The sequence below is a fragment of the Muscardinus avellanarius genome, assembly GCF_963383645.1.
Source record: "Muscardinus avellanarius genome assembly, chromosome: 12".
Lineage (NCBI taxonomy): Eukaryota > Metazoa > Chordata > Mammalia > Rodentia > Gliridae > Muscardinus > Muscardinus avellanarius.
In genome coordinates this window covers 81,936,405-81,945,846 of record NC_137798.1, presented here as the reverse complement: position 1 = coordinate 81,945,846, position 9,442 = coordinate 81,936,405, and the positions used below count along the sequence as shown (strand labels likewise).

At 47.0% G+C, this 9,442-nt stretch overlaps 1 pseudogene across 1 annotated transcript; it reads right to left on the bottom strand.

Annotated features, from left to right (window-relative positions):
• Nucleotides 1-5,838, bottom strand: LOC308271059 (large ribosomal subunit protein uL18-like; annotated as a pseudogene). The gene is made up of 2 exons: nt 5,779-5,838; nt 1-803 (listed from the first exon to the last, which is right to left on the bottom strand). The product of its transcript is annotated as a large ribosomal subunit protein uL18-like (transcript).
• Between the last annotated feature and the right edge of the window lie 3,604 nt (nt 5,839-9,442).

Here is a 9,442-nt window from a genome sequence, read left to right as displayed (position 1 = left end):
TTAGCTCTCCGCAGCCCGCTCCTGAGCTGTGAGGAAGCTTGCCTTCTTTTGAGCTACCCGATCTCTTTTCTGGGTAAGAGACATTTTGGGATGATTCCGCCTCTTCTTTTTAACTTCTCTCTTGGACTTCTTCTCATAGACTGGGCTCTCTCGTACAGCAGAATGAGCTTTCTTATTCATCTCCATGTCTGGAGTAACGCTGTTCTTCATGTACTGAGAAAACTGTTTCTTGTAACCATCTTCATCCTCTTCCATTAGATACCGCGTATAATCTGCAGCATTCTGACCCATGATGTGCTTCTGATGTACTTCAGCACTGAATTCCTTGCTTTTAGAATCATAACCAGGGAATCGTTTGGTACCATGAGAGATAGATAAGGCTCCATCCACAGCTCCCTTCAGGGCCCCAAAAACTGTCTTGCCAGTTGTAGTTCTGGCAAGGCCTGCATCCAAATAGCAGGTGAAGGCACCAGGCTGACCGTCAGTGCTTTCCACATTGTATTCATCTCCACCACCTCTACTTGGCCTTCAAAGACCTCGTCCATGCCAAACCTGTTGAGAGGCTGCGGGCCAGCGCAGTATTCTGCACCGTATTTTGGTAGTTCATGTGCCTATGCTGCGCAGACTATCATATCCCCTTCTATGTGGGCACACACAATCTGACTATCTCTGTTGGTTACATCATCCTGTATATGGGTGTGTTGTACTTATATTTGTCCTGGATCACCAAGAGTTTCCGAGCATAAGAATCAGTTTTGCCCTCTCGTTGTCTTCTAAATTTCACTTGATATCTCAAAGTAGGCCTTGTTTTGACAACTTTATTTATTTATTTATTTATTTATTTATTTATTTATTTTCGGTGGTACTGAGGGGTGGAACCCAGAGGCTTTTCTACCTCCAGGCTATACTCCCAGACCTCTTTTATACTTTATTTGGAAACAGAGTCTCACTAAGTAGCTGAGGCTGGCTTTGAACCTGTGAGATCCTCCTGTCTCAGCCTCCCAAGCGCTGGGATTACAAGTGTGCGCCACCATGCCCGGCTTCTTGACAACTTTAATAAACCTCATCCTACGGAACCAAGACCCATGTTCGCGGCTCAACACAGAGCTGCAGGCTGAGCAGGACTACCGGGTGGTGGGGGAAGAGTTTAGTTTTTATTTTGAAACAGGGTCTCACTAACTTGCAGGGGTTGGCTGTGAACCTTGTGATCCTCCTGTCTCAGCCTCCTAACTACTGGGATTACAGGCAGGCGCCACCACGCCTGGCTTGAGACCCCTCAATTTCATTTTATTTTATTTTATTATTATTACTTTGGTGGTGCTGGGAGTGGAACCCAGGGGCTTTTCTACCTCCGGGCTATACTCCCAGACCTATTTTATACTTTATTTGAAAACAGGGTCTCACTAAGTTGTTGAGGCTGGATTCGACCCTGCGCGATCCTCCTGCCTCTGCCTCCCAAGCGCAGGGATTACAAGTGTGCGCCACCACGCCCGGCCTGCTGAGGCTGGCTTCAAACCTGTGTGATCCTCCTGTCTCAGCCTCCCAAGCGCGGGGATTACAAGCGTGCGCCACCACGCCCAGCTTGAGACCCCTCAATTTTAACCCAGCCTATGTTTCAAGAGTCAGAGCCAACGTCTGTCACATCTGTACCACACCACACACACACACACACACACACACACACACACACACACACACACTGCCTCTTCTTGCCACACTGACACGTACCCCTAAACTTAAGTCACACTTAAGTCACAAAGGGCCTGCTTTTCAACAGTTACACCCTTGATTTTCCTGCCTCTCTTCTTTGGGTGGCAGTCAGCCACCCAGCCCTGCCCATCAAACAAACCTTTACTCTGCCATAAAGATTCTTGTACCAGCCTTTCTGTGGCTTTCTCTGGCCCTGTGGGGCCTCAGCAGGGCCTCACCAGACGCCCTAAGAACTCTGTCTGGAACGCTGGCTAACCTTTATTGGTGCTGTGCTCAGGGCTCTGTGGGCACTATCTCAGCTCGTCCCCACGCTAACCCTAAGGACCAGACACGCCATCATTCCTAGTTTTCAGATGAGGACACAGCAAGGTGACACAAATAGCAAGAACAAGGGCCATGCGGTGTCAAGTGCCTGCCTCGAGGGGCTGGCTAGAGCCGCCTCCTCCCCCAGCGCCCGGCACAGGCGCCCCTGCTTCCTGCCACCTGAGCCTCCAGCCAGAGCCCTGAGCCGCTGCCTCTGCGTGCCCAGCATGAAACCCCGTCACTCTGCCCTCTGTCTATTTCCTGAGCAGAACAGCAGACAAGAAGGGTTGGCTTTGCTTGCTATGATATTTCTAAGGTCCTCTTCGTCTAAACCCTGATTCTCTCTCTCTCTCTCTCTCTCTCTCTCTCTCTCTCTCTCTGCACTGGGGATGGAATCTAGGGGCATTCTACCTCCAAGCTGCACCCCTAGCCCTATTTTTTTCAACCTTTATTTTGAAACCGGGTCTCACTGAGTTGCAGAGGGCCTCACTAAGTAGCTGAGGCTGTCCGCGAACCTAGCTCCTACCCTGATTCTAAATCCTCCACCTAAGGCTAACAATCTTGTTGCCCCCACACAGAACCAGTGAAACACAGTTACCAAGGGAGGGTAGAGCTGTGGACTCTGCTGGCAGTGTAGAGAACTCTAGACTAACCAAGAGTAAGAAATAGGGTGTAAGGCTGGACTAGTTGCCAAGACAACTGATGGTCAATTTCCCATCTCTAAGCTGACTCAAGTGGCCAGGACAGCCAGCAATTGTAGCAACACACCCATGCGCTTCCTTGGGCCCCAGCGGGCCCCAGAGGATCTGACCCAGGCTCCTGGTCCCTTCCGTCCTCCTCCCCCACCCCTGCTCCGTCTTTCCTTCCTCCCTGCCTTTCTGCTTTACTCTCTTCTCTAACTCAGCCAGCATACTTTAAATAAACACTTTTGTCCACCCGGAGTGCTGCAGCTGCTAGGCTACGTCCATTTCTTATTTTTCTTTTCCTCCTTCAAAATGAAAATCTAAAGCCAAGTGTGGTGACACACACCTGCAATCCCAGTACCTGGGAGTCTAAGACAGGAGTATCTCAGGTTCAAGGCAAGTCTCAGAAACTTAGAGAGACCCCTCAACAACTTAGGGAGATCCTGTCTTAAAAGAAGAAATAAAAAGGGCTGGAGGTGTAGCTTGGAGGTAGAAGGTCCCTGGATTCAATCTCTAGTATTCTCCAAAATGTTTTAAAAGTGGAAATATAAAAACCTCTTCTTTTTGTTTTCTTCCTGATTATGAAAGTAATACAGTCTTGTTGAAAAAATCAAACACATAAATGTTTCACATTAATAAAATGAAAGTCGGCAGCTGTTCCCACTACATAATGAGCACTGTTTCTGGTGTGGTTTATGGCCTTCCAGAGTGGCCTGTATGCATGTGTGTTTGTGGTTTCATTCGAATTAGGATCATAAAGCTCTCTCTCTCTCCCTCCCTCCCTCCCTCCCTCCCTCCCTCCCTCTCTCTCCCTCTCTCCCTCTCCCTCTCTCTCTCTCTCTCTCTCTCTCTCTCTCTCTCTCTCTGTAATTGTATTTCAGTAGTCCTAATTTGAAATGAAAATGGTGCTACAAGGTCGTGGTCAAGAGTCACTCAGATTCATTCCAATAGAATTTTCTAACTTTGAGCCGGATGAGATGGTACATGTCTATAATCTCAGTTCTTGGGAAGCTGAGACAGGAGGATCCCAGATTTGCAGCCAGCCTCAGCAACTTAGTGAGGCTCTCTGTAATTTAGTGAGACCTTGTTCCAAAATAAAAAATAAAACAGGGCTGCAGGGCCAGGCGTGGTGCCTCACACTTGTAATTCCCGCGCTTGGGAGGTGGAGACAGGAGGATTGCGCTGGTTCAAAGCCAGCTGCGCGCGCTGGCTTAGGAGACCCTGTTTCCAAATAAAAATAGGTCTGGGAGTGTAGCCCAGAGGTAGAAGGGCTTCCAGGAACCCATTACCACCAAAAAAAAAAAAAAAAAGTCTCCAACTTAATTTATGGAGGAATAAGAGCTGGGCATGGTGGTACACACTTGTAATCCCAGCATTTGGGAGGCTGAGACAAGAGGATCAGGGTTCTCGGCCAGCCTCAGCTACTTTTAGTGAGACCCTGTTTCCAAATAAAGAATAAAAAATTGGCTGGAAATGTAGCTCGGAGATAGAATGCCCCTGGATTCAATCCCCAGCACCACAAAAAAAAAAAGGGGGGGGGGAGGAAGAATAAGAATAGGGAATATTAGAACTTTTAGCTCCACAAGATTCCTGGGATCCTTATACCAATTGGTCACAAAAATATAAAATGTATAAAATTGCCTTTATTAAGCCATAGAAAAGTCCTTTTCTTTTCTTTTCTCTTTTGTGGTGCTGGAGATTGAACCCAGGGGCATTCTACCTCCAAGATATACCCCCAGCCTGATTTTTTTTCTAGGTACTGGGGATAGAACCCAGGGGCACTGCTCCTCTGAGCTACACCCCCAGTCCTATTTTTTAGTCTTTTTTATTTTTTGAAACAGGATCTCATGAATTGTGAAGGGTCTCACTAAGTAGCTGAAGCTGTCTGCAATCTAAGAGCCTATGGTCTCTGCCTCCCTAATGCTGGGATTACAAGTGTGTGCCACCACACCTGGCTTCCAGCCCGATTTTTTATTCTTTATTTTGAAACAGTGTCTAACCAGGTTGTGGCGTGCCTCACTAAGTAGCTTTGGAGGCTGGCCTTGAACCAGGATCCTCCTGTCTTAGCCTCCCAATTACTGGGATTATAAGCATGCACCATCACACCTGGCTGGAAAGTCTTTTTATAACAATTCTTCAGAACAACGCTCCTACTTTCGGGGTGTGTGTGTGTGTGTGTGTGTGTAACTGGGGATTGAACCTAGGGGCATTCTACTTTCAAGCTACACTCCCAGCCCTATTTTTTATTCTTTATTTTTACTTTATTTATTTACTTATTTATTTTTGAGATACCAGGGTTGGAACCCAGGGGCCTTCTACCTGAGCTATACCCTCAGCCCTATTTTTTTTTTAATCTTTTATTTTGAAACAAAGTCTCACTGAGTTGCAAAGGGCCTCACTAAGTAGCTGAGGCTATCTATGAACCATGATCCTCCTGTCTCAGCCTCCCAAATGCTGGGATTACACCCAGGCCAGACTTATTCTTTATTTTAAAATAGTGTCTCACTAAGTTGTGAAGGGCCTAAGTTGCTGAGAGCCTCACTCAGTAGCTGAGGCTGGTCTTGAACCTGTGATCCTCCTGTCTCAGCCTCCCAAGTACTGGGATTACAAGCGTGTGCCACCATGCTCAGCTCCTACTTATTCTTGAACCCAGGGGGATTCTATCTCCAAGCTACACTCCCAGCCCTATTTTTATTGTTTATTTATTTATTTACTTATTTATTTATTTTGCAGTACTGGGGATGGAACCCAGGGGCATTCTACCTTTGAGCTACACCCCCAGCCCTATTTTTTATTTTTTTATTTTGAAACAGGGGCTCACTGAGTTGCAAAAAGCCTCACTAAGTAGCTGAGGCTATCCTCAAACCACAATCCTCCTGTCTCAGCCTCCCGAATGCTGGGAGCCACCTTGCCCGGCAGTTTATTCTTTATTTTAAAACAGAGTCTCACTAAGTTGCAGAGGACCTCACTAAATAGCTGAGGCTGGCTTTGAACCTGCGATCCTCCTGTCTCAGCCTCCCAAGTACTGTGATTGCAAGCGTGCGCCACCACGCCTGGATGGCTCCTACTTATTCTTATTTACCAACACTAAGGTGACCCACACCCCCTCGACGCCCACCACGATGAGATGCCAAGATGCCATGGCTGTGAAGTGGTTTGCTGGCTCGCCTGCAGGACACAGCAAAGTAGGAAGGAGTACTGGGGTGGAGAGCCAGAGATTCGCATGCATTCCACTCATTCCATGAACATTAGCTAAGGAGCAGATAATAACAGTTCCTGCTCACAGGAATGGGATCAATCCCTCTTCTCCATAGACTGGCACCAAGGGTAAAGTCCTGCAAAGGGTTAAATGCCAGACGTGCAAATAGATAATTACTGATTCATGCTACCCAAATCATGAGAGACTGATGCATAAAACCAGGAGAGCAGCCAGGTACGGTGACGCACACCTGTCACCCCTGTTTCCCAGGCTCTGAGGCAGGAGGATCACAAGCAAGGCTGGCCAACTTAGCGAGACTGTCTCAAAATAAAATAAAAAAAGTCTGGAAATGTAGCTAGGGGGTAGAGCACCCCTGGGTTCAACCCCCCAGGACCCAAACCAACAAAACAAAACAACAATGAACCAGGAGAGCAGTCTAATCATCTTCAAACAAGAAATAAAACTTTTTGGGGGGAGATTCCTGGGGATGGAACCCAGGGACATTCTACCTCCAAGCTACACCCCAGCCCCATTTTTTATTCTTTATTTTGAAACAGGTCTCACTGAGTTGTGAAGAAACTCACTAAGTGGCTGAGATTGGTCACCACATTCGACTGAAATAAAACTTTTAAATGGGTTGGCCAACTATTTTCAGGCTGATCAGCACATTTTCTCCCTGTGGGTTGATAATTAAAATGGCAATAATTTAGCCGGGCGTGGTGGCACACGCTTGTAATCCCAGCATTCAGGAGGCTGAGACTGAGGATCGCGGTTCGAGGCCAGCCTCAGCTACTTAGTGAGGCCCTCTGCAACTCAGTGAGATCCAGTTTCAAAATAAAGAATAAAAAATAGGGCAGGGGCTGTAGCTCGGAGGTCGAATGCCCCTGGGTTCCATCCCCAGACCCACCCACACAAAAAAAGGCAATAATTTACATACGTATATATGATATAGGATATATACAAGACAAAAATAGTCATCACAGTACCTCTGTGTTGAGTACACAGTATGCGGTGAGGCCGGCACTGAGCATTGTATCCCCATTTTCTCCTGAAGGTCTCTCTCTGTAGTGCTAGGTGGTAGATACTATTTTGTGACCATTTTGCAGATGGGGTTCAGAAATGTTGAGAGCAAATAAGCAGGGACCCATGATTTCGGCTCAGTTCTTCCTGCCCATAAATCCCAAGCTCACTCATCCTGACTCTTTTTTTTTTTTTTTCCTAGTACTGGGGGTGGAACCCAGGGGCATTCTACCTCCAAGCCACACCCCCAGCCCTATTTTTTTTTAACCTTTATTTTGAAACAGGGTCTCACTGAGTTGCATAGGGCCTCACTAAGTAGCTGAGGCTGGCTGCAAACTGCGATCCTCTTGTCTCAGCCTCCCAAATGCTGGAATTACAAGCGTGCACCACCACTCCGACTCTCCCCATATGGTAAATCGGATTGTAATCTGCAAGCAGAACAGGGGTGCTGGGTGGAGGCTTAGCACAACTCCAGTGTGGCCTCTGTGGGCCTCTTTGGAGCCAGCTCGACACAGCGATATACCATAAGGAAAGCACAGATTGCGCTCCATGAGCATAAGTGATGGAAGTCTGGTTTCCTGAGGCTTCTACGAAAAAAAAAAAAAAAAGAGCAACGAGTGTACACATCACTACATCTCTTTTCCACATCTCTCCCCACAGTCCCTCCCCCTCCCCCAGCAGCTGCTCATAGGCCTTTCCTCTTCCCAGCCACCTCCTGCCAGCCATTCCCTCTTGGGGGCTCTTCCTCACTCCCGCCAGCCTTCTCCTTCCACTTCTGAGATCTTTATGTATCATGGCGATCAGACTGATAACTCCAGACACAGCCTACAAAACTGTTTTGCTTGGCCTGCACAGTATTTCAAATTACAAATTAGTTGTCAATATTTAAAACCAGAAGACTGCACATAAATATTTGGTTTGAAACTCAGGGGAAAAAAAACGCATTTATTTATTTTACATAGCAACAACTGATTGGAGCTCAGTAGCATTTGCTCCTTTTATTTATTTATTTATTTTGGTGGTACTGGGGTTCCTGGAAGCCCTTCTACCTCCGGGCTACACTCCCAGACCTATTTTTACATTTTTATTTGGAAACAGGGTCTCCTAAACCAGCGCGCGTGGCTGGCTTCGATCCTGCGCGATCCTCCTGTCTCTGCTTCCCAAGCAAGGGGGGGGGGGTTACAAGCGTGCGCCACCACGCCCAGCTGCATTTGCTCCTTTTAAAAGCAGACAAGAGCTGGCATGGTGGCACCCGCTTGTAATCCCAGCATTCGGGAGGCTGAGACAGAAGGATCGCGGTTCAGACAGCCTCAGCTACTTAGTGAGGCCCTCCGCAACTTAGTGAGACCCGGTTTCAAATTAAAGAATGAAAAAATAGGGCAAGCTCGGAGGTTGAATGCCCCTGGGTTCCATCCCCAGACCTCCAAAAAACTTAAAATGAAAAATAAATAAATAAAATAAATAAAAGCAGACAAGAAGGGGGGGGGGGAACCATAACATAACAATAACAACAAAAGCAGGAAAATTCTTCAGTTATCAGTTTCCTCCCTTCCCCGCAGCCTAGGACCCCAGTCTAAGGGTCAATTGCTCCTAATCACCCTCTTCACCTATCCAAGTTACTAGCTGATCGCTCCAGGTATTTAAATGTCCAAGGCCTCTTTATTACTTGATGTATACCACAGTGTAACAACCGGGTCAAGTAGACTTTGGAGCCAAACTTGGAGTGGATTTTCTGCTATTCAGTGCCTTGTAAATATGTCCCTGATAGCCAAGCGTGGTGGCACGTACTTGTAATTTCAGTACTTGGGAGGCTGACACAGGAGAATCACAGGTTTCAGGCTGGTCTCAGCAATTTAGTTTTATTTGTTTGTTTGTTTGTTTGTTTGTTTATGGTACTAGGGATCGAACCCAGAGCCATTCTACTTTCAAGCTACACCCCCAGCCCAATTTTATTTCTTATTTGAAAACAGATCTTATTTGATGAGAGTCTCACTATTTGTGGAGGCTATCCGTGAACTTTCCGACCCTCCTATCTCAGCTTCCCAAGTACTGGGATTACAGGGGTGCACCACAATGCCTGGCAGCCTCAGCAATTTAGTGAGGCCCTTAGCAATTTAGTGAGACCCTAAATAAAAATAAAATAGGAGCTGAGTGTGGTGGCACACGCTCGTAATCCCAGCATTCAGGAGGCTGAGACAGTTGGATCACAGTTTGCGGACAACCTCAGCTACTTAGCAATGCCCTTTGCAACTCAGTGAGACCCTGTTTCAAAAAATAAAAATACTGAGCCAGGCGTGGTGGCGCACGCTTGTAATCCCCACGCTTGGGAGGCTGAGACAGGAGGATCGCGCAGGTTCGAAGCCAGCCTCGCTGGCTTAAGAGACCCTGTTTCCAAAAATAAAATAGGTCTGGGAGTGTAGCCCGGAGGTAGAAGGGCTTCCAGGAACCCCAATACCACCAAAAAAATAAATAACTAAAATAAAATAAAAAATAAAAATACTAAAAAATAGGTCTGGGGGGTGTAGCT